Here is a 26,341-nt window from a genome sequence, read left to right on the forward strand (position 1 = left end):
GGCAGTCGTTTTCACTTGAGGAAAATCCCACCAGTCGATTAAGATTTAAACTATAAATTTGCTCTATTTATGTTTCCCAATAAATAGCAAATTATCACTCCGATCATGATAAGTTCCACCGGGCGTTCGTTTTTTTTTTTCGTTTCCTCCTCGTTTCCGACAAGATCGATTAAAATGTTTTAAAATGTTACCAACTGGAATCACTGAAGTGGAGGTCTATTCGATTGGATCGGGATTTTCGATTTCAATGTACATCAGAACTTCATCTCCGTCGTCAGCCAATAGAACGTTGGCGCTGCTTATTTCTTCGAAATTACATTAATAAGCAAAACATTGCTTTTCCGAGCTTCCTCCGAACGATTCACTGGGGCAGTTCGATCGCACTTTGCACAGAAACCGCAGCTCGCAAATGTGTTTCATCCCGAATCAAATTGTATTATTTATTTTGAATCAATCGCTGCTTTCTTCGCGCAATTAGGACCGATGAAATTGATCCAACAACGACCGGCGCTTTCCTTATGATCTGCGAGCTATGCTTCGCGCACTATATCTGCCTAGGGCAACAAAGTTTTTTTTTATGCGGTCGAATATCCTAGAGTAAGATCTCACTCTTTGATCATCGATCGATCCTAGCTGATCTCTTCAAGAACTTTAACCAAATCGCGTACAGAATCACACTTTCCACCAGAACCAAAACACACCAACCTGACTGACTGGAAATCGAGCACCAACTGCCAAAACGATGCTTGCCGTTCCGAGCTCGGAAGACTAATGATTCGAAGGAGCCAGCGGTGATTCTGTTTTTCCATGTTTGTTGTTCACGCGCTTCGAGAGAGCAACGGCGGCGTCGTCATCGCCGCCACCATCATCATCAGAGTGTATCTAGCCGGGAGTAGAAGTCGTCGTCGTCGTCGGTGGTGGTATACCTTTTTGCTGCTACATCCATCGTCGATTTCCACAGTAACCCCGGTTCTCTGGATCCGGTACCAGGACGCTTGTAGCGAGAGAAAATTTGCTTCCACGAGAGAAGATGCTGAATTTTGAATTCTTTTGGAAAATGGAGTATGCTCCTACGTTGTGTTGATGCAATCAAGGTGTGATTATGATAACCATACTATATGCAAAACAACGGATTGATTCACCTAGTAGTGCAGATGGAGTCTTTCTCATTTGAAAAGTTGTACTAGGGGAACGCAAAATGTTAAGCCGCTATGGAAAGAGCTTGAACCACAGTGCGTAACCTTCATAAAATGATTACCTCACAATTATTCGAGTCGACTAATGAAAACTGACCGACAGATTTGAGATGTAAAGCGTGTGCAGCCTAGGTCTAGGTCGTAGCCGATTGTATTGAGTCGTATTATCTTCTATGTCGTAATCAGTAATCCGGTGAAAATGGTTCTCGACAACGATCCGACGGGAACAAGAACAAGGCGAAGTGCACAGCGAGCAAGGTGGATCGATCAGGTGAAGAACGACTCCGTGGTTGGCGACGCGCAGCCATGGACCGAGCTGAATGGAGAAGACTTTCATGTGACACAGGCCACTCCGGCCTTAGTCTAATAATAATACAAAAAAATAATTAAAGTGCATCACTTTCAAAAGTCGATAACATTTCGTCTCCTGGGTTGATTATAATGAAATTATATGTACGACGGATTCAGCATGTGTTTATTACACTGCGTGAGTTTCATTGCAAAATTTCCAGTAGTTTCGAGATTACAGTCCAAGGAAACAGACGTGTGCGATAAATAATCTTGTGCACTCACCACAGCAATCCACACCTTAAGAAAATAAGCTAGCAATCAATTTTGTGCCAATGACCCCAAAATCACCGGAGTTGCGGCCGATCCAAAGATATTTGGCTAGAATAAAAAGGTGAAAATGAAAAGGTCACTAGATATTTTTGGAATATTTTGTTTTAAATATCTTAGATAACTCTTTAGGAAATGCCTCCAGGATTTTTCCAAAAAATTCAAGAATACTGCCAGAATTCTTTTGAAAATTATTTCAGGAATTCCTTCGGATGCCATCGGAAATATCATTCCCTCGGAAATTTATCTAATAATACCTTCGTAATATCCAGCAAGACTTCCTAGCGAAATTTCAAAAGGGACTCCTTAAGGCATTTCCGACATTTAAATTTCTCCAAGAATTTCTTTGTACATTCTCCATTTTGTAAAAAAAAAATAATTCTTGAAATTTAGTTGGAAGATTTTTTTAGGAAATTTATTAAAGAATTAAATAGCAAACACCAGAGGAATTTTCGGAACCCCAGTAACATTTTGGTTTTATAATGGTTTTAATGTTTTAAAGCACTCTTGTAGAGCAGCTAATGGTCTTCAAGAGCGTTTTAAAACTAAAAATGTTACTTGGGAAGAGTGTCTAACGAAAATTTTAGAGGAATTTCCAGATCAAATTTCTGTGAGAACTCTTGTACTAATTTCCAAATGATTCTTTAAAAAAATTCTGAAGTGATTTCCGAAAGTTATTCAAAGGAATATCCGAATGTTTGAAATTTATTAAATTTCCGGAGCAATTCCTAAAAAATTGAAAGAATTCTTGGATGATGTTCTAAAGAAATTCCGAATGAATTTCTTTAGGAATTACTAGAAGAAATTCTTTGGCAAATTCCTGAAGTAATTGCTGAAGGCATATCTTTAAAAAAATTCAAGGAATTCCTAAACCAATTTCCGCAGGAATTTCTAAACCAATTTCCAACAGAAATTTCTGAAGGAATTCTCCTAAGGGATTTTTGGAAGGTTTCTTCAATACAATTTGTCGAAGAATTTCCCGTAGGAATCCCGACCAAGAAATTCTTCAAATAATTCGTAAAGTATATTTCGAAGAAGTTCTCAAGTCGCATGTATTCCTTAAGGATTTTCAAAGGTTTTCCTATAGGAATTTTTGAAGGAATTTCTTGATGCATTTCCAAAAGAATTTCTGGATTCAGGAAGTTCTTTGGAAATTGCTTCGAGAATTCATTCGGAATTCCTTCTGAAATACATTTAAAAATTCCTCCAATAATTTCTTTAAAATTTCTCTAGAAAATCCTCCAGATATTTTTTCGGGAACTCCTCCTGGAATAATTTATAAAATTTCCCCAGTAGCTCATTTGAAGGAGTATTCAGGAATTCTTTTAGTAAATCAATATAATATTCCTTTCAAAAATCCTGCAGGAATTATTTCGGAAAAAAATATTGACAAAAGTATAGAAAATCCTAAAGGAATTTCCGGAATAACGGAATAATGGAAATTTAAAAGGATTCGCTGAAGGAATTTAGTAAGTAATTTATAAATGGAGATCTGAAGAAATTCCAGGGGAAAATGCCAAGAAATTCTTCCTAGAGTTTCCAAAGGGATTTCTTGAGAAAGTACTGGCAGAAAAATGAAATTTCTTCGGAAATTCTTCTAGGGATTCCTTTGAGAATTCATTTACAAATTCTTTAAGGAACTTCTTCTTTGGTAAATTCGATTGGAAATTTGTTTGGAATTCCAACGGAAACGTTTTCAGAAGAATTCCTTTTACGCAATTCTTTATGAGTTCCTTTGAAAATTGCCCTCAGAATTCCTGAGTAAATTTAATTAGAAACTCTTACAGTTTTTTTAAGGAATTGCATCAGCATTCAGCAATTATTTCAGGTTTTTGTCAAACAAATTCCTCAAGAAATCCCTTCCGAAACTCTAGGAAGAAATTCTTGGAAATCGTATGAAATTTCACATAGGAATTCAATTACAAATTTCACCCAGAATTGTTTTTAAATTTCATTTGGGAATATCTTTGGACATTCCTCCGAAAATTTAATTAGAAACTCCTTAACACCTTCGGATATTTATATAAAATTCTCTCCGGAATATCTTCAGAAATTCATTAATAATCTCTATTATTAACAGGGAATCAATTTTTCTGAAATGCGCTTGCAAAACAAGCGACAAAAGAGAACCAACAACAAAGCTTTGTTTTTATCGGAGATAATAATGACAAAGATTCGAAAAAAATTGTCAGCAACAAAAAAGAAGACAATCTTGTTGCTAACTTTTCATCCCGTTATTTTGCATTATTTCAAGAGCAAATTTCGGTTTTATGCTATCATAGTTTCTGCTTTTATGGAAATATTCGAGAATCGAATAATGATTACAAAATTAGCATCGTATTCTCGGAAATATCAGAGCATGCAAGGCAAATGATTCTTGTCATATTGTGTTCGGGTTCTGATAAAGGTTTGTCGCTAGGTGCGTTTGTCAGTAACAAACTCTGTTGACGACAAAGGGTAATATTGTTAGGCGTTGCTCGAATATTGATTGATTCCCTGATTATTAATCATTTAGAAATTGCTTCAAGAGTTCTCGCTTAACTTTTCAAAAGGACCTAAGTAACATTTTTTTCATGAATTAATTTGAATAGCGCAATCAACAGAACATCATGAAAGCTTTTGATTGCATTACTAAAATTAATTCATGAAAAAAATGTTACTTAGGTCCTTTTGAAAAGTTAAGCGAGAGTTCCTCGAAAAACTCATCTGGAAATATCTTTAATATTTCTGTTAGAAATCCTACCGAAAGTTCATTTAGGATTGCCTATTTCATTCCTCAATAAATTTCAGGAGGAAATTTACCAAAAAAAACAACAAATCAAATTGCTTTGCATTGCTTTGTTTTTAATGGGATGGGTATCGGAATCATGAGATGAATTCCAGAAGCAGTTTCCCTAATTAAATTTCAAAGAAATAATCGATTTGGTGGGTCACTCCCAGGTTAACTCCCCGATTACTTTGAAAATCCCTAAAGTATTTTTTTTAAATTCCTTCAGACATTCCTAGAAAATTTCTTCAAATAACTCTATTCAGAAATTCATTCTGAAATTCGTTTTGGAATCCCCTTGAATCCTTTTAAAATTCTTTTAGGAATTCTTTTTAGAATACATTTAAAAATTTCTTTGAAAATTCCTCTTGAAAAATCCATTCTTTCAAAAATCCTGCACAAATTCCTTTAGCTTTTTTTTTGAAAAGCCCTCAGGTTCTTCTTCAAGAATTCATTAAAGAATACTTTTGAAATTCTTCCAGGAAGATGGCGAAACGTTTTTTTGCCCATAGATCGGTACATCGATCCATAAATGTTCAACACATTTTCATGATTTGATTGATACATTTATTCATAGCTATGCATCATTTACTTTTTTTTGAGAGAGTTTCACTCATGATGTAATGATTACCGGGCTAACTATCGAGAAAAACCCTGATTGATCCACCTAGCGGTGTTTGTGCCTTCCTCGTACATTAGATATACGAAAAAAAATTGAGTGAGAATATCTTAGCGTGTTTTTTGTATATAAATCGTATTTTGGCCATAACTTTTGATCCCATAGTCCGATCTGGCCAATTTTCAATAGGAAACAATAGGGCACGATTCCCCGGCGAATGCAACTTACAAACAACAAACAAATCGGATTCAGATAAGTGCCTAAAAGACGAGTGAGTTTTATTTTGCGCACATACATACACACACGCACACACATACACACAGACAGACAGGGCTGCGAAATGGTGAGTTGACATCTGGGAAGGAGCGACATACACAGCTCTGGTCCTCACAAGTTCCAATCTCACGCTTCCACGGGTCTTCCGATGACAATTGACCGCCAGCTAAGGGTTGCGTACTTAGCTGGTAGTGCAGCCTGGGCACTGTTGTCCTTCTGGCATCAGCTAGAGTGAGTGGGTGCGACCAACGGAACCATCGTCCCTAGCCCCTAATCCCAAGGGGATGCATGGCCAGGGGGGTGAAATAATAAGCTAGGCCTTTAACGGAGCCTGTGGGGTACCTGGGCACCCTCCACAGTAATTGTCCCTTACCGCGACATGCTGCGCTCTGGCGTGGTGGACCTCTTTTCCCGAGCATCTCGTGGGACCAAAATGGGAAACCAAGTCAATTCTTCAATTAGTGGAAGTAGTGTAGGCGACAACCCCTTCGCAAGAGGTGTGTTGTTCAGGTCTCCGCCTAGGAGGCCAGAGGCAATAGTCAGCAGCTCAGTGCGCAGCGCCAGCGTGGGTCACTTAACCATCTCCCAAGTTCCGCCGGTAGAGGGGAGTTATACACGGCCCATGGCTTGTGAAGGCGATGAACCGCAAACGCGATGGGCTTTCGGCAGAGCCGTAGCGTAGACTCCCGGCGCCCTTGACGAAATCTTTTTTGGGCACCCCTCTCGTATTAAGGAAAAATGTGCAATGTTTCACAATCCAACATTTCAATTAACATTTTGAATCTCACCTTAAAGTTTTATAAATTTTTATTAACGAGATTTTCTTCACTATGTTGGCTCATCTTGTAGAACAATAAGATTAAAAAGTTTAGTAAATTGAAGATGCTTCATATAACAAGCAATATATTTATTAGGGTGTATGTCCCTTGAAAGTTTTTAATTTTTGTGACCTTTTACACTAATTTGCAAAATTAGGTAAGAACTTGGTAGAGTCGTGGACAATTCTGGATCCTCGTATGAAATCTGTTGGAACATCTAGGCTGAAAGATCATTAAAATTGCTGAAGTTATTTACTTACAGCTCATACATTTTTTGTTGTTTGTCCCTTGAAAAAGACACAATCCCCGTGTTGAAACGTCGGGTAAATAAAAAAAACTCGTTGTAATAATTGTAAGACTAAGTAGCCGTTCAATAAATACAATTCAAACGCACAGTCGATCCATAATCAGTAGTCATTTAATCAAGGCACATTATCACTGCTTATCGTAATGCCGCCAGGTCAAATGCGTCCATGATGATATATTTTCGTACTAAATGAAGTTTTTCTGAATGAAATGAGAGTTGTTATAAATCTACACCATCCTTACCTTACAATTTTGGTCAACACCTGTGGCAGTTTGTGCCCGAAAATGGCAACAATCCGATCTACAATTTTCAAATAACTTTTTGAATAAGTACAAGTATAAGTATTCTAGACTTTTTCTTGGCCCATTGTAGACGGTTCCAAAAGGCTCAGACAAACCGAAAGGGCAGTCAAAGTTAAGACCAAATCATTCGACTTGTTTATTTGAGATAGAAAAAAGATTAGATTTCTTGAAATTTCTCCGCCATAGACCTTTAGACTTTATGGTCGGGTTTGTTACTATTTAGCCATGTAACGAATAAAACTGTTCTGTTTCCCATACCGTGATTCTTGATTCTGGCGCCCCTGAGGCCTGGCGTACTTGGCGGGGGCAACCCCACGCTACGGCGCTGGCTTTTGGCCTTTGAGGTGGCGACGGAACAGCTGGACGCCATCATCGACTTTGCGTCATCGAAGCATAATATCAGTAAGGAACTCAAGAGGAGCTTGCTGAAACTTCGAACGTCGATGCTGGACGCCAAGCTGGAGAGGTTTTTTTTTGTCTTTATTAAAGAGACTTTCAGCCCGAGGCTGGCTCGTCTCCGATACTGGAGAGGTCGGTCGGGACGGCCAAGTGTAAACCCGTGAGTCGAGGTCTACCCAGACTGAGGCCCAAGGATTCGCGGACTCGGGTAAGGTCGAATCGACCGAGGGCGTGCCAGCGAAGACGGTGGTGCCAAAGTCTACCCAGACTGAGGCTGAAGTATTTGCGGGCACGTCGGGGGAGACACAAAAACTGGGGAGACAGTCTCCAGGGGATGAGCTCCCTGGGGGCCGCTCCAAAACGCGGAGGGTTACTACCCCGAACCAGGGTAGTGGGGCTGGGAAGCTGAACCCCGGCCAGGTAGCATAGCATAGCATATGTGATTGTACAAATCGTGGGTGGCTATACATATACAATGCTCAATTCAAGCTCCATCTGGAATAAGGCGAAAGTCGCAAGAGAGGACTCTCCCCGTCGACCCCCTCCCTTAAACAAAAAGTGACAAGAAGCAGATCTCTCTGTGGTTTATCACCTCAGAACAAAAGAAAACAATGCGAACTTGCATTCTGAGGTGATAAACTGCAAAGAAATTCCCTGCCTGTCACCTCCATTCAAATGAGGGGAAGTCGACGAAGAGAACCCTCTCCCGCGACACCCGCCCCCTTACCAGACAGAGCTTGAATTGAGCAATCTACTGTATATTGTCGCAAATTGGTACTTGGGATTAGTACCTTTTCCTATACAGTAGCAGTTGTATACCTGGCCACGTCCTTACAATCACGGAAGGAAGGGAAGGAATGTTAGTTCAACATCTACTAGTGAAGATGCAGGGAACCCATACTACCTTCATAGATGTCTCGGGAAGGAAAATTTGTGTTAGTGGGAAAGGTGAATAATAGGGAGCTCTATTCGACAATATAGAGCGTTTGTCAATAACAGTATATGCTGTGTAAATAATAAAATATATTCATCAATTTACTTACGAACCGTCCTAAGGGAAAAACAAAACAAAACACAAAATTTCGGCAAATCGCGCGATCGTTCTGCCGTCCGAAACAAGAGCCAACACGCACTGAACTAATTAACTTTATTACCGGCCGCGCAATCGGGAAGCTGAACCCCGGCCAGGTACCTCCAAAACCGGGGGAGGAAGGACCTTTTATTTCAATCTTTATTAAAGTGTTTTTTAATAGGAAGGACCTGGAAAGGTCCGTCCACCCAGGAAAGACGGTGGTGGTGGGTTACGGCAGGCTGAGAGCTCTCAGCCACACCAGACCAGGGAAATAGAGGGGGATGACGCCTCCTGGACCCTGGTCAAGAACAAGAGGAAAACTGAAGACGTCAAGGGCCGAAAAGAAGGCCCTGGCGAATGAGGGTAGCAAGAAGTCTAGGGTAGGCGCCAATCGCTCCAGGGGCGATGCCCTAGTCATCAAAACGGACGAGGCTACCCAAGCAGCACGCGCAACATCTTTCAAATAGGTGTTTGTTCCTAATAAATTGCATTGAAGACACTGCCAATACATCGAGTCACACTAAAGCCACTTCCCAGTTTCAGAAAATCACAATATCTCATTTCCGTTTAAGTGGCGTCGCATTATTCTACCCATCTGACTTCTTGGATGGTTTTCAATTCAATGTGTTTCATATCAGAAACAAAACAGATAAGTTGCAGAATTAATAACACTTCGGTTCATTGCTGTTACGACAATGTTTCTAATATGTTGCAAAACACTTTGAGCTCAGCTGAGCAGTATTTTATTTTTGACAGTCCCTTGCATGTTCCGTATAAGGTACAATGAAGTTACACATGACTTTGTTGTTTATGTAGTGCACTTGTAGCGGAATCTCCAAATAGAATTGTTGGTGTGATGGTTATAGTAGAAGGTTGCAAATCTCAAGGTCCATGGTTCGATTCCCGGTTGGTTTTTGTGTTTTTATTTTCATTGTAGCCGCAAGATGTTGCAAATAGGCTCCACCTCTTGCGCTTTTTGTGTCACAAAGGAGTTCCAAATACGACGCGTTCTGCATCAGACCTTTAGTAAGTCACAACACAGTTGCTGTTACTCACTGAGAAACAAGAGGTGTTGCTTGGGTAAGTACTCGGACGTCTTGAAGGCGATGAGGAGTGACGTCAAGCTCGGTGAACTTGGCGCCGACGTACGTCGAATAAGACGTACCCGGATGGGCGAGATGATCCTCGAGCTGAAGCGTGGCGTCTCGCAAATAAGCGCCGCCTACAAGAAGTTTGCGGAGGAAGTCCTAGGCGAGACGGTCAAGGTGAGGGCACTCACGACGGAGGTGAATCTAAGAGTTAAGTGGAGACGCCCACCGCAGCCGTTTGGCTACGGAAAGGTCCGGCAGGGCGGCAGGTAGCATTGGTTCGGCTATCTGCCGCGGACGGCTCCAAGGTACTCAAGTTAGGGAGCGTCAAGGTGAGATGGTCGGTATGCCCTGTGGGCATATACGAGCAACCCGAAGTTTGCCTCAAGTGCCTGGAACCGGGGCACAAGCAATGGGACTGCAAAGGCCCTGGCAGAAGCAATCTCTGCCGACGCTGCGGATTGGAGGGACATAAGGCACAATGCTGCACGAACCCTCCCAATTGTTCGATTTGTTCCAGCAAAGCTGTGAAAAGCAAGCACCCCATGGGGGTCTGATGTGCCCGGCGTTTAAGCGTGCTGCAAAATCACAGTGCAGGTAACGCAGCTGGCTTGCTCGTCCTCGCCCGAGTATTTGGTGTGCGCAGGTTTAGAGGAAACGGCGGCACACGTGCTGCTCGTGTGCTCACGTTTCGCGTAATGCGTGACCACATGCTTGCCACATGTGGTTCGACACCACCCCGGACAACCTAGTCCGGAGGATGTGTAAAGATGAAGTTAGCTGGAACGCCGTTTTATCGGCTATCGCCCAAATCGTCTTGGAGCTACACAAAGGTGGCGCGTGGACTCTGGCGATGGCTAGTTCAGGCGCAAATAAGAGGTGGTCCAAGGGATCGGAGTCGGCTTCATGGGTCATACCGGTGGTCATGCTCTGTGGTCGAACTCGATCCTTTTATCGAACAAGTGGCCGCGCGAAGAACAACATGGTATCGTCGCTTTCGCGGCGTCGGTCAACCGGGCGGGTTCCGAGCCCGAGGACGGAAAGGGGTCCTCGTCAAGGCTGGGGCAGGCGTAGGCACCGCGTCGGCAAGTCCCTCTGTGTGTTGGCGAATAGACCCTGTCGCAGAGAGGTCAATTTGGGGTGCACGCGGCATCATCATTCTTGATACCAATCGCGCAGAGGGAAGCAGGCGCGAAGTCGACCCTTCCCACCTTCCGAGGACATAGGGCGTGGTAAGGCCACCTGGAAAGCCGGCAATGCGCTGGCACGATACCATGGTATTCTTCTAAAAAAGCGAGTCACGATGTTCGGTGCTGCAAGGACACGCAGCTAACCTCGAGGGTGCGTTGTGCACGGGCCCCCCTTTGAAGCATTACTTTCTGATTGTACCGAAGGGACTATGGGTTTGGCGGCAATGGAAACGGTTTTAGCGGGTCGGGATGCAGTCCTGCCTCCTTCGTTTGCTGTTGAAAGTGATCCCTAACCCCGCACTTCCTGGACAACCCAGGATGTCTGTTGAGCAGATTCCCTCCATTGCTTAGGAAAAAAAAAACACACAGACAGACATCATCTCAATTCGTCGAGCTGAGTCGATTCGTATATAATGCTATGAACCTACGGACCTTCTATCACAAAATCGTCTTGGAAGTGAATATATAGCCTTTTCGTTACACCTTAGTACGAGAAAGGCAAAAAGTGTATGGATTAATGTTTAAAGTAAAGAATGCCTTTTCCCCGTAACGCTGGTAGATTACTTTTTCGTAGTATGTTACGCAGTAGGATCTACCAATCTGAGCCCTAGCTTATTCCATTTTTCTGGCAAGGACAATGGACCAACACAATAAGTTGTGTTAATTATGGAATTATCGTATCTAGTCCTCGCTGCCAATAACAGTTTTTGAAGTATTACAATATTAAGCTCCGCCGGTGATAATAACATCAGCACTTTTAATTCTTTGACTAATGTCAGTTTAGTTTTCCGAAACCCCCACCAGTTTAGAAATATAGTTTTAGACTGATAAATCGCCAAATTTTGGGAGAGCATCAATCTCGTTATTTAGGCCGGTACACACTGCAGCACTTTTTTGATTTTTTGTTTTCGATTTTTGTAATAATTAGAGAGATCGAAAATATGGTTTTTTTGGCAAAGTTGACCCTAATTAAGTCGAATAATCAACTGCGACAGTAAAATGAGTTAATTTGATTGTTGGGAAAGATTTAAAACATAAAAATGTTGGTGTAGGACTTGTACAAAATCTTATGAGTTCATTTGAGAAAAAAGTTCCAGCATTTAGATGTGTTAACGAGTTAAAGTGAAATAATTACGCATATATCAAGCTCTCATATTGACAATTTGTTAATAGATTGATTTTTGGCGAGTAGTTCTAAGTGATGCGATTTGATTTAGTACACCCTTTATCACAGCCAATCACGCCATCACCAAACAGCTGAATATTCAATGATCACTTCCAAAATTATTTACACATGGATTTTTCCATATGACATCCCCATAGCGCGATGTTTTAGACAATATCAATTCAAATTCCGAATCATTTGATTTAAGATGAGTATACAAAATCTAGAAGACCAGTTGAATTCCTGAATCTATTCAACTCAATAATGAATAACTAAAGGGTGGGAAACCATTATCCGTTACATATTAACTAATATTATTTGCATATTTAATAATATTATATTTATTCTTCGTTGGCATTACATTCTCCACTGGGACATTGCCGCATCGCAGCTTAGTGTTCATTATGTGGAGAGTATACAATCCAGCAGGCCATGCGTAACCATAGCAACGTGCTATGCACAATCTTAGCATTCCATGGCCTCACAAATTTTATCGTAAATTACTAAAGAAATTCTTAGCAAGCACATCTAGACTCTAAAGATTGCTTCTGACATTCAATCAAAAATTCGTTTAGTAATTCCTTCGGATATGCCTCCAGGTGTTCCTTCAAAAATGTCCTAGGGATTCCTTTGAAAATCCCCATGAATAAGGAAATTTCTTCCAATAGAATATCCTAGGAATTGCTTCGAAATTTCCTTCAGAAATGCCTTCAGAACTCCCTTCATGATTTCATTCAGAAATTCCTTTAGGGTATCGTCGTAAAATACTTTGAAGATTTCTTCAGATATTCTTTTGAAATATTTTTGAGGATTTGTTATTTAAGAAATTCTTTTTGGAAATATCTTTATTTTAATTCGGTAATTGATTTAAAGAAACCAGAAATTAGTTTGGAAATTTATTTGGGAATTCCTTCATAACTATAGTTTGCAGTAGCCATCGAGCAAGTAAAAACAATGCGGGTTTTGGTCGTCGCGAAAATGATAAAGCATTTCTTCGGTGTTCGGTGGCGCGATCTTCAATAGGTTGCAGTAGTCATAGAGTAAGTACAGTGCGGAATTCGTGACTAAACATGTTACGTATCGGTCGCGGATTCGTTTATTAGTTTATATTCATGCGGTCGAACAGTAAATCGGCAGATAATCCCCTTCAGAAACTTTCGCGGGATCCGAGAATTAAGTTCTGTGCTGATTACGCGATTGATCGTATTTCGATTAGCGAGCAAAACGGTCGCGTGATCCGAGATATTTTGTTTTGATCTGTACGGTTCGCAGAGTAAATCAATCATTACGCGTTGTTATTTGCATTTCATATAATCCCCTTCCTGAGAACGGCAAATGCTGGGTAAAGCGTACCATTGGTACTCCGCGTACCTGAAGGAATAAAATAGACCCCATCTCGCGGTCCTTAGCCTCTCACCGAGCAACTTCTATCCCTATCCTACCTCATCGTGGCGCTGACCGGAATACGAGCAACCTAAGGGGAGATCGGTTAACCAACCCCGGTGGGAACTATGGTCGTATGCTGCCAGGGAAGAGGGGGGGGGTTTGTTCCTCTCCAGACTGCCGTAATCTGAAAAAGTGACGTATACGCCATTTTCCAAAAATGGTGTTAACGAGTACTACGCATCAAGCTCTTTAACAGAAAAATGGAAAACATGCATGTTGTAAAATGGCTGGAACGTCACTTTTTCAGATTACGGCAGCAGAGGTGCAAATCTTATTGAGCGTCTGTTATTCATGTTAGGAGCGGCTCACAACAGCGTGTGTTCCCCAATGTTAGGGGCGGCTGATCATCGTCCGAGTGCCAGCGAGAAACTCTAAGTAAAACTGTGCACCATGGTCCACCGGGAATAAGGAGGAATGGTCCTCCGGAAAGGCAAGGCAGCCTTTAAAAAAACATACGCAACGCATAATCAACAAGAAAGTATCGGCGGAACCATCGGCGAAGACCATTGCGACGAAAAGGGACTAGCGATTGGAAACTCGGTTCGTGGAACTGCAAATCTCTAAACCTCATCAGGAGCACACGCATACTCGTCGATGTGCTCAAGGACCGTGGATTCGTCATTGTAGCGCTGCAGGAGGTTTGTTGGAAGGGATCAATGCACGGTGGCTAAAACCGTGTTTTTAGCGAGTTTATTTAATAGTGCATTTATTATGTGATTAAGCATAACGGTGCTTTCGAGACATTTTATCAGTAAGTTAATGCGCTTCTTTAGAGGTATTAAGCTTTTTGATCAATCCCCTGTGAGATGAACAATTTATTTTCACCAATTCACAACATGCAAGGTATATGCCTTCGCGAGAGTTGTAGCAAAAGTTCTCCTGAAAAACTTTGTCGAAGACACCAAGTTCGTAATTTCATTACTTTTGGAGATTTATTGCTTTTTATGTCAACAAGCTTTGTACATGTTCGACGTATAAGCATACAAGCATATGGAGACGCATGGTGCGCTGATTCATGAACTCCTTGTGATTTTGCTTTGCATAGTAGGAAATGTTTTTTGATGAAACATTCCTTACATTCGCTTACAACTCTACAGTTCAGGTATTAATTTAAAGTTAATTACTTGTACTTTGTTATACGTATAAGATGGTCTGCCACAATTTGCCCCTTGTAAAGTAGCAAATAAATCAAATATGACTAAAATATCCAGTAAAACTGTTATAACTTTTTTATTTTTCAAGTTTTTAATTCGCAATAGCCACCAAACGGCGTATTTCAATATTATCTGAAACTTTTTAGAACATGAAAAAAATGTGGAAATGGAAATGAAAAAGATATGATGAAAACCCCATTTTAAGGGGTTGTCAGCTTAAAACGTAAAAAATCTCCAAAACTAACGAAATTACGAGCTTCGACGATGTTTTCAGGAGAACTTTTGCTGCAACTTTATGAAGAATCATAAATTATATGTTGTGAAGAGTAAAAAATATTTTTTTATCTCACTTTTAGAGCGATTGAATAGTAAGCTGAATACCTCCAAAGAAGCGCATTAACTTACTAATACAATGTCTCGAATACACCATTACGCTAAATTACATAATAAATGTACTAACCAATAAACGCGCAAAAAACACGATTTTCATCAGTATGCAATGGTGCGAACGTTTAGAGGTAATCATACCATCTACCAGAGCTGCGGCCACACACACAAACTGGGAACAGCTTTCATAGTGATGGGCGATATGCAAAGGCGCGTAATCGGGTGGTGGCTGATCAACGAGAGAATGTACACGTTGAGGATCAAAGACCGGTTCTTCAACTTCAGCATAATCCACGTTCATGATAAGGACGCATTCTACGCACTGCTGTAATCTGGGAAACTTAACAGCTACCGGAGGAGTGACAGGAAGGGGTTATACGCCCCATCTACAAGAAAGGCGACAAGCCGGACTGTGAGAACTTTCGAACGATCACCATCCTTAATGCCGCCTACAAAGTGATATCCCAGATCATCTTCCGACGTCTGTCACCATTAGTAAATAAGTTCGTGGGAAGTTATCAAGCCGGCTTCATTGACGGTCGCTCGACAACGAGCCAGATCTTTACTGTACGGCAAATCCTTCAAAAATGCCGTGAAATCAGATCCCAACGCACTATCTGTTCATTGATTTCATGGCGGCATACGACAGTATGGACCGCGTAGAGCTCTGGAAAATTATGGATGAGAACAGCTTTCCTGGGAAGCTTACCAGACTGATCATCTGTGAAAGTCAGGCCTACTACGAGCTTCAGAAGAAACTGCGGTAAAAAAAAGTTTCACCACAGACAAACAGACATAACACATTGAACATTCACTCATCAAATTCACCGTCATTTAAATACTAACGACATCTTTTGATTTCAGTTAGTTGGGCAAATCACGAACCAGATGGCGGTAGTGAGCAAATGTCAAACTCAAGCAAATCCGATGGGCGCTCCGCAAGTGACCGATTGACCAACTAATGATTATTTGAATTGATCTGGGTGCTGCGGATAGAGCCGTTTTTCTGCACTCAAGCGAGTAGCGGGATATTTTGAAATCACTACCATAAACAAAATTATATTGCAGTTACTTGACTGTCAAACATTTCCTGCTCTTCGAATTTCTCTTTCCATGCTGCATGAGAGCGCACAAATGCTCTAGACTCTACATGACTTTACGATTGTTTACATACATTCCTGCTCCAATCAGCTGCTGAATCTCGTGAAATTTCGACACAAGTGCTTTTTATTACCATTCCTATTAATTTTCCACTGAAATATATCGTGGAAATATTTGTTACAAAAAATAAAAACTCAAACAAAGTTTATTTTATTTTTTCCACAAATAATAACAATACTTTTCAATACAAGATCAGAAACGAACATAACCACAATCTTCAATGTTTGGCTCCGGCACAATAGAAAAGTTTGGCTTCAGTTTGACAACCAAATCGATTCTATTCGCACCACCCAGGAATTGATCAGTAAATCAGTGAACGATGGATATTTGACGAGTGTTATGTCTGCTTGTCTGTGGTTTCACCACCGCACCAAATTTGTTATGTACAAGATACTGATAAGACCGGTAGTCCTCTACGCACATGAAACATGGACAATGCTCGAGGAGGACTTGCAAGCACTCGGAGTATTCGAGAGACGGGTGCTTAGGACCATCTTTGGCGGTGTGCAAGAAGACGGTGTGTGGCGGCGAAGAATGAACCACGAGCTCGCCCAACTCTACGGCGAACCCAGTATCCAGAAGGTAGCTAAAGCCGGAAGGGTCCGATGGGCAGGGCATGTTGCAAAAATGCCGGACATCAACCCTGCAAAGATGGTGTTCGCTTCCGATCCGACAGGTCCGTGTAATGTCGGCTGACCAAGTACAGAACGACGTTGCGAGTGTGGGCGCATTCGAGGATGGAGAGATGCGGCCTCGAATCGTGTATTGTGGCGTCAAATCGTTGATTCAGTGTTATTTGTTTAGATGTAAACTAAATAGGGGAACAGACGGCTTTGGCAGGTTTTGTTTTGGCAAAGAATGTTTAGGCCAAATTTGAGCATAATCAAACCAGAGACGTTGTTTATAGATAGAGACCCGCGCAGAGTGAAGCCGAAAGTACCAAACGAACCGTCAAACGCGGTACCAAACGAGCAAAGTAAACAAACATTACCAATCTGTGCTAAATGCAAGATAAGTATTGTAATCAACATTATAGAAAATATGAAAAAGTTGTAAGAGTTAAGTAAATTAAGCTGTTTTTGGAGTTCTTTTACAAAGTTTATTATAAGGGTTGCTGACGTTTAATCTTCTTTCTCTTTCAAGCGCACGGCAAAGATATAATTTGTTTTCATCGGGAAACGTTTCCCGATGAAAACAAATCCCATCTTTCCTTTGCGCTTGAAAGAGAAAAATGATTAAACGCCAGCAACCTCTATTGCATTTCATCATATTTGTCGTTGCATTATATGGCAATGGTGCTGAACGGTGATTGGAGCTAACGAAATAACTGCTCATACTGAGAGTCACTTCAAGTTCTCACAAATTTTTATGTTGCCAATCGCACAGGATATTTTTGTCTGCTGGCTGTGAAGCCAGAATTGCTTTTATTCCCTCCGCGTGTCTCTATATAATAACATCGTCTCTGAATCAAACCATAACCTCGTTTCAATTATCTGATTGTGTCGGTCTACATCAAATCATCTAAACAAAAGCTTTGGTCCGATTCGCGAATTACAATCGAATTAAACTTAAAAATGATCTGTCAATAATTTCCATATAACCCTGCTCGCAGAGCAAGATTACTTTTGACAGATAAAATATTGAATCATTTTTGATAGATGTTTCGTTAGTCTTGCTGGGGGATTTGTTGGTCTTGCTTGGGAAGCGAATTGTCACTTTTTAGTTTAATTTGATTAATTCGCGAATCGGACGAAGCAAAACATATTTTAGTTACGTTTAGTTAGTTAGTTTTAGTTTAGTTTAGTTACTAAAATATCTTTTGACGAAGCCTAAATCAACGTTATTGTGTTAAATTACTAGCGTTATGAGTTACTTCCCCAGCCATAACGCCCTGTAGCGTAGACACATTCATGAATTATTTACGCAAACCTTTCGCAAACGCTCCTGATGCGTCTGCACACAACGGAGTCGCGAACGTCACAAAAGCAGTAAACGCTTCCGCTAACGGTTCTGTCAGTCTCTGACACTGACATGCCTTTACCGTTTGTCGCTTTCTCTCTCTCTCTCTCTCTCTCTCTCTCTCTCTCGATCTGTTCGCACTCGAGTTTGACAGTTCAAAACACGCCTTTGCTCGCGCAAGAAGCATTCGTTGAATCCCGTTCCGCGTTGTCGTTTTTCCATCAGCTCTGCTGCATCGCCGTCGCCTTCGCCTGGCTGCTGCTGCTGTCTGGTAGATTATACGCCGCGCAGTTAGTGGAACAAAGAGGAAAGAAATAAAAAAAGACCGATCTTTCACTCCACCGCCCGCTGAAAGGTTCGCCCGTGGCGTAGTTGAGTCGATTCGTTCACACTTCAAGTCAGTTCCATTTTAAACCGTGGCTCAGTCGCTTGTTCACAATCAACTGCAGAATATTTAGTAGGTACTGAAAGTGACCATAAGTAAACCGAGTTTCGGAGTTTAGTGAGGAAATTAGCTTCGTTGCTGTGCATCTGTATAAATTGTACGGGTTAGTTGGATAATAGTTAGGATTCCGGTTGGAGTGGGGATGCGCTATCGTGACCGCAAGGATTCTGCTTGATAGATGTGCCCCGAATTGGAAAAGTGGATGATTTTTCCTGCCGTAGTGATACCTTTCGGAGCCTAAGCTCCGAGAAAGAAAGTTCAAAGCAGTGATGAGAAAAAATGTGGAAAGGAAGAAAATCCTGCTAACAGAGCCCTGAAATCGAGTGAAGATTTTTCTGCTTGCCTTTGCCTGGTGTGTGTCCGTCCGGCCCCGTGTGTAAACGTGTGAGAAAAAGAAATGGATTGCATCGGGCCATAATGTCGAAAAAAGTTTCTCCCTGATGAAAAGTGATGATATTTTGTGATTAGGCATCGAACAGTGTGAATCGAGAAGTTCGCGATAGTTTGCAAGTGGGCAGACCAGCAAATGTCTTCCGGGTCGGTATGGCAATAAAAGGATTATAATCGAAGGATTCTCCTGTGGATACTTCTCGGCGGAAGGAAGGTGGAAATACGAGACACGCAACTTGATCTAAAAAGGTTCTATGTACTGCACGGTGGGTGAGAGAGTAAGAGGGAAAATAAGTCGCGAAAGGGAATGATCGCATAAAAAACATCACAGGCAGAATCACTCCCTTCAAGGGAAGTGTTGCCGAACTGTCCGACAATTTTAGATGTTTCGTAATTTGAGTTAATTAAGGTTGCCTAATTATAAACCAAAAATATGATAAAGCGTTCAATTTCGAACGATTTAGTTAATATTGGATCAGGATTACTTCTTCTTCTTATTGGCATTACATCCTCCACTGCGACATTACCGCCTCGCTGCTTAGTGTTCATTCAGCACTTCTACAGTTATTAACCGCGAGGTTTCTACAAGTTACCATTTTTGAATTCCTATATCATGAGGCTAACACGATGATGATTTTATGCTCAGAGAGTCGACACAATTTTCAAACCGAAAATTGCCTAGATCGGCGCCGGGAATCGAACCCACTTTAAATACCTTATTTGTTTTCAATCAATGAAGAATACTTTTGTTCAAGTTTTGCAAATGGGGTTTGTAAAATCATTAAAAGATCAGTAGAGAACATTTTCTAATTATTGTAATGTATGAATTATTTGTAATTTGTTTACTATTTTGGAAGATCATTATTCACACTTCAACATCTTTTCTCCAAACTGACATTTCACAAAATACATTTATAAAATCCGTCATATCACGTAACATATAATAAGGGGTGAATCGAACCAAATTAATGATTTTTGTCTTTGTATCATAAAGGATTCCCTTGTAAATGATTCTTTATGCTAGGTAAAACCTTGTTCTGGATATTTCTCAAGAAACACATTCATTGTGTATCTTTATTATCATCGTTTGTACATAATTATTATTTATTTCAAGATGTCACTCACGCCATAATAAAAACGGAACAGTCCTGTTGTTATACAGTGACTATTACTACTAGTGCATTAAAATTCATTTATTTAGTCTACATCTAAACAGATAACACTGACGCATCTAAACAGATAATTTGACACAATACACGGTTCGAGGCCGCATCTCTCCATCCTCGTATACGCCCCACGCTCGCCAAGTCGTTTTGCACCTGGTCTGCCCATCTCGCTCGCTGCGCTCCACGTCGTCTCGTACCTGCCGGATCGGAAGCGAACACCATCTTTGCAGGGTTGCTGTACGGAATTCTTGCAACATGCCCTGCCCATCGTACCCTTCCAGCTTTAGCTACCTTCTGGATACTGGGTTCGCTGTAGAGCTGGGCGAGCTCATGATTCATTCTTCGCCGCCACACACCGTCTTCTTGCACACCGCCAAAGATGGTCCTAAGCACCCGTCTCTCGAATACTCCGAGTGCTTGCAAGTCCTCCTCGAGCATTGTTCATGTTTCATGTCCGTAGAGGGCAACCGGTCATATTAACGTCTTGTACATGACACATTTTGTGCGGTGACGAATCTTTTTTGACCGCAGTTTCTTCTGGAGCCCGTAGTAGGCCCGACTTCCACAGATGATGCGCCTCCGTATTTCACGACTAACATTGTTGTCAGTCCTAGTTGTAGGGGCCCTCTTTAGCCGTGCGGTAAGACGAACGGCTACAAAGCAAGACCATGCTGAGGGTGGCTAGGTGCGATTCCCAGTGCCGGTCTAGGCAATTTTCGGATTGGAAATTGTCTCGACTTCCCTGGGCATAAAAGTATCATCGTTTTAGCCTCATGATATACGAATGCAAAAATGGTAACTTGGCTTAGAAACCTCGCAGTTAATAACTGTGGAAGTGCTAGATGAACACTAAGCTGCGAGGCGGCTCTGTCCCAGTGTGGGGAAGTAATGCCAATAAGAAGAAGATTGTTGTCAGCCGTTAGCAAGGATCCGAGGTAGACGAATTCCTCAACCACCTCGACGGTATCCACGTCTATCGTAACACTGCTTCCCAGGCGGGCCCTGTCGCGCTCGGTTCCGCCCACAAGCATGTACTTTTTCTTTGACGTATTCACCACCAGTCCAACTTTTGTTGCTTCACGTTTCAGGCGGGTGTACAGTTCTGCTACCTTTGCAAATGTTCGGCCGACAGTGTATGTCATCCGCGAAACAAATAAATTGACTGGATCTGTTGAAAATCGTACCCCGGCTGTTTCACCCGGCTCTAAGCATGACACCTTCTAGCGCAATGTTGAACAACAGGCACGAAAGTCCATCACCTTGTCTTAGTCCCCGGCGCGATTCGAACGAACTGGAGTGTTCGCCCGAAATCTTCACACAGTTTTGCACACCATCCACCGTTGCTCAGTCTGATAAACTTCCCAGGGAAGCTGTTCTCGTCCATAATTTTCCATAGCTCTACGCGGTCTATACTGTCGTATGCCGCCTTGAAATCAATGAACAGATGGTGCATTGGGACCTCGTATTCACGGTATTTTTGGAGGATTTGATAAAGTAAAGATCTGGTCCGTTGTTGAGCGGCCGTCTACGGTTTGATAACTTCCCACGAACTCATTCACTAATGGTGACATACGCCGGTAGATGATCTGGGATATCACTTTGTTGGTGGCGTTAAGGATGGTGATCGCTCGAAAGTTCTCACACTCCAGCTTGTCGCCTTTCTTGTAGATGGGGCATATAACCCCTTCCTTCCACTCCTCCGGTAGCTGTTCAGTTTCCCAGATTCTGACTATCAATTTGTGCAGGCAAATGGCTAGCTTTTCCGGGCCCATCTTGATGAGCTCAGCTCTGATACCATCCTTACCAGCTGCTTTATTGGTCTTTAGCTGTTGGATGGCATCTTTAACTTCCCTCTAGGTGGGGGCTGGTTGGCTTCCATCGTCCGCTGAACTGACGTGGTCATCTCCTCCGCTGCCTTGACTTTCACTGCCTGTACTCTCAGCGCCATTCAAATGTTTCTCGTAGTGCTGCTTCCAGCTTTCGATCACCACACGTTCGTCCGTCAAGATGCTCCCATCCTTATCCCGGCAAATTTCGGCTCGCGGCACGAAGCCTTTGCGGGATGCGTTGAGCTTCTGGTAGAACTTGCGTGTCTCTTGAGAACGGCACAGCTGTTCCATCTCCTCGCACTCCGCTTCTTTCAGGCGGCGTTTCTTCTCCTGAAAAAGGCGGGTCTGCTGTCTCCGCTTCCGTCTATAACGTTCCACGTTCTGCCGGGTACCTTGCTGCAGCGCGACTGCCCGCACTGCGTTTTTCTCCTCCAGAATCGTTCGTCGACTTCGTCCAGCTTCTTCCAGCATTCTCTAAAATATCAGAGAGTGGCACGATTCCCGACCATCATTTAACTTGCCTTTAAAAGATACTCATTACCATCAATCTTCAGAACAAATGATCTCGTGCAGTGAACGTTGTCGTATGGTCTTCGTCAGCACGAGCATCGTTCACTTTGGTTGTTTTGGATGCTCTTTGTGCAATGATGGTTATCCATATGGAAGGACCGTCAATTTTGAGTCTTCTATCAATGTACATAGTTCGGATACAGCTCTGATCATTACATTTGCCTCACACTTTGTATTTAGAACAATGATCTGTTTAACAAATTTTTAGCATCTTCTAAACATTGCAAGTAATGTGGCCAGCAAGCGTCCTGCGAAACCCCAGAAGTTCTTGGTCCACCTTATTTTTAGTATTGTAGGGTACTGTCAATATGATACACCGCGCGGCAGTTGTTAATGTTTCCAAAAGCGCATTTGCACAAGATTCCACGCGGCGTTTCACATTCGATAGGAACAACAGCACTCTAGGAAACGTCGCAATGTTATCTCCCCATGAGAATCGAGTATTAAATTCATCCAGGTTTCTTCAACCCGTATAGGCCTTTCTTTCGATAGCACACCTTGCTGGGTGTGACATTCGGGTCAACGTATGCAGAATATCCCTGAGTGAATCCTCCTTCAAAGATTTAGGACGTCGGTGCCGGGTTTGCCCAACTGCTCCTCAACGGAGCAAACTTCACGGTTGACGACAAACTTATCAGTGATCATTCCAATAAACTTATATACGTTGTGTTCATTGTAATAGCCCTTCGCCCCTTCTAACGTCCGCTTCGTTTTTCCATAGATAAAGATACAAACACCTTCAGATAGACGAGTAAAGATCTTAACAAATTTTAAAATATTCATAAATCTATATAATAAAAATGAGTTGAGATTTCCTTTCTGACGATTTAACTCGGGAACGGGTTTTTTTCCCTAATCGATTCGTTTTGAGATCCGCAATTGAGAAAGTGAAAATTTGTTTCCTGTCCGGTCGTGTTTCCCCAGTAAGCGGATCGGCCGGTCGTCAAAATTTGGTTTTGCTTTGTGCGGAAGGCAAAACGATCGGCCGGTCGCCGTAATTTTGTTCTGCTTTTGCGCGGGTGAGTGAATAAATCAGAAAGTGGAAGTTTCAGACAGCGAGAGTGTTATTTTCCATCCCATAGATCGCATCACTTACCGAAGTGAATCCAGATAAATTATCCTTTGTAACTAAAACGATATCCTATCCCAAGACAATCGTGGAGATGCAGAGGTGTACTCGGTCTCTAGTAGCAACGAGAGTCGGACTAACAATCCTTCCCTTCCTATATGACCGTAAGGACGTGGCCGGCGCCGTTATTGACTTTAGATATTTGAGCTCCCGAAACGTGTACATTGAGAATGGGTAGCTAGCCCCAAGCCCCATTTATTGTGTTCTCTGTACAATTTCGCAAGTTCTAGTCAATCGCGGAGTAGCAATTACGAATTGTGCGGTCATAATGCTCATGCTCATGCTAATCGATTCGTTTTGGGATCCGCAAGGTTTGCATATACAAAAAGTTGGTATATTAAACGGGAAAATGTAAAAAGTCAGAATACAATTTTGGATCAGCTGTGGAAGAAAACAATACAAACACACGGAAATTGATCTAGACTGCGGTGCTGCAAAAAGTTCAGTATGTGACATTTTCAACATAAACAAAGCTGGCATAGCAGTGTTTCTTTCGCTAGTACAGAATTAAAAAACCTTCCGATCGGAAACGTTTGACTTTTGCCCACCAAAGCTCAACCGACGTTGTTGTCACAGAACTTGAGAAAAGATGATTCTTGAGTTGCGAGCCAAGTGAGCGATTCCAAGCAACTGCATCAAAATTTAACAAAATTTTTAATTCATGATTTTCTATTGAGTTGAAACTTTGCACAGTTTTTCAATTTCATCTAAATCGTCATTTTTCGATATCAAATCTTTTTATTGAGTCACGACTAACTTTTCAAAAGGGTGTATGTGAAAATGGTTCAAAAATATTCAAAGAGCTGCACAGCAAAAACGGAATGTTCGATTGTTATGATTTTTTCAGCAAAGTTAGACAACTAAATGGTGATTCTTAAAAAAATGTAAACCGTAAAAAAAATTTTTTTTTCGCTTTAGAACATTTCTGATATGTTTCTTATTATCAACAGGTTTCAAAACTATTAAAAGAATTTTTCGCCAGTCACGTACAATGAAAATTATGACATTATCAATACTTTTGATCACAACACTGGATCGTGTCTAAGTTTCTTATAGATGCTATGAATAATTAAATCAAAATATCATGAAAACAACTTGTTTAAATCACGCAAAGCCCTTAACAATAAAATCTGCATCAAACTGCAATTCTCGAAATAACCTACACGGAAAAAAATTTTTTTTTACTAAATGTGAAAATTGTGAAATGTTTGAAATGTCATAACTTTTTTAAAAAAATTACGTTCGTAAAAAGATAGGGTTTTGAGATATTTGAGTTTTTGTGACAAAAATGATATTTTTAAAGGTAAAAAAAAAAATTTTTTTTTGCTGTGCACATTTTCTTAATAACTATCATTTAGTTGTCTAACTTTGCTGAAAAAATCATAACAATCGAACATTCCGTTTTTGCTGTGCAGCTTTTTAAATATTTTTGAACCATTTTTACATACACCCTTTTGAAAAGTAAGCCGTGACTCAATATGAAGATTTGATATCGAAAAATGACGATTTAGATGAAATTGAAAAACTGTGCAAAGTTTCAGATATTTTCGAAATGGTCGCTCAGGATCGACTGGCATGCCTCCGTGGAATGCCTCAAGTATCGCAAGTAACAAACTACCTACGGATGTCATGTTTTAGTTTTTCATTGAGGAGATCAAAGTCCAATGGATCGACTGTTCTGGATCGCACGGCTTGGGCCACCCAGCTTTATATGATTGTTGCACTTTCGAAACAAAATATGTTCCCATATGCTTTCCGAGGAAAGAGATTAGTATGATTTCGTCTCAGAAAACGAAAAATATCGCCAATTTCAAACACACGAGGACTAAATTCCAGATTTTATCTCAAACGAGAAGCTACCTCAACAATGATAAGCAATTGTCACAATACCTCAACAAGGAAGATGAAAATGTACAAAAGTAATATTCCGTATCCAGTTGAAAATCAGGAAGGTCAATCATATTTCTATGATTGCTTCTAGAAGTGGAGCGTCGAACAAGGTGGCTCTTTGATTCTAGTAGATTGCTAGTTCCGTCTGTTCGTGATAAAACGCTTTGCTTTAGCTCAATTGCCAGCGGGGACTTGGTCAACGCTAACCACACTTCCTTCCCATTTTTCGTAACTCGGATTACGCCAAATTGGTTGTACTGGTAACAGTAAACCTTCTTTGCCAGGGCCGCTGCTTACGCTTCTGCTGCCGGAGGGTCGTTCTTGAGATATGTTTGCAACTCTCAAAGATTAAGCAGCGTGTAGCTCCAGTTTTTAAAAATTTTCAATAATTTATTATTTCAGGTTTGTAGAGATTGCTTTGATTAAAACTATATTTGAAATTTGGCTGATTTCTTCGGCATCTCAACCAAAATATTATATTGAAATTGTAAATTAAAACACGGGATTTTTATTTAAATTTAATCTATATAATAAAAATGCGTTGAGATTTCCTTCCTGACGATATAACTCGCGAAGATTTTTTGTTTTGTATACAAAAAGTTGGTAACGGAGAAATGTAAAAATCATTAGAATACAAGTTTGAGTCAGCTAGTGAGGAAAACAAAACAAACGCACGGAAATTGATCTAAAGTTTGGTGCTGCAAATAGTTCATTGTGACATTTGCAAAACCTAGGCAAAGCTGGGATTCTTTCGCTAGTTAAATATAAATTTTAACAGAGAATTTGGGGGTGTCCAAGTTGTGGGGAGGAATCCAAAATATGTTGCCCTGTTCAGAACAAGAGAAATTTGCATTTCAGAAAGTTGCAATTTTCTAGAGAATGATGTACGAGAAGATAAAAAAGCTTCTCAAGACAGATAAATATGGAAAGAATTTAAAAAGGATATTTAAATTTTCTCTTCCAAATAATTATTTCAACGCAATCTTCAATTAATACAA

At 41.2% G+C, this 26,341-nt stretch overlaps 1 protein-coding gene across 5 annotated transcripts in view; it reads left to right on the forward strand.

The window, feature by feature from the left end:
* Positions 1 to 18,332: 18,332 nt before the first annotated feature.
* LOC134212260 (nuclear receptor-binding protein homolog) overlaps positions 18,333 to 26,341 on the forward strand; it is a 217,120-nt gene continuing 209,111 nt past the window's right edge. The window contains exon 1 of one of the 5 annotated variants that reach the window (XM_062689954.1): positions 18,333 to 18,472. The gene's annotated coding sequence lies outside the window, so the exon portion shown is untranslated. Of the gene's footprint in view, positions 18,473 to 18,757; positions 19,026 to 26,341 lie in introns of those variants that run through there. The other 4 variants (XM_062689957.1, XM_062689958.1, XM_062689956.1 and 1 more) reach the window with 4 other exon arrangements.

The sequence above is a fragment of the Armigeres subalbatus genome, chromosome 2 (genome assembly GCF_024139115.2).
Source record: "Armigeres subalbatus isolate Guangzhou_Male chromosome 2, GZ_Asu_2, whole genome shotgun sequence".
NCBI classification, from domain to species: domain Eukaryota; kingdom Metazoa; phylum Arthropoda; class Insecta; order Diptera; family Culicidae; genus Armigeres; species Armigeres subalbatus.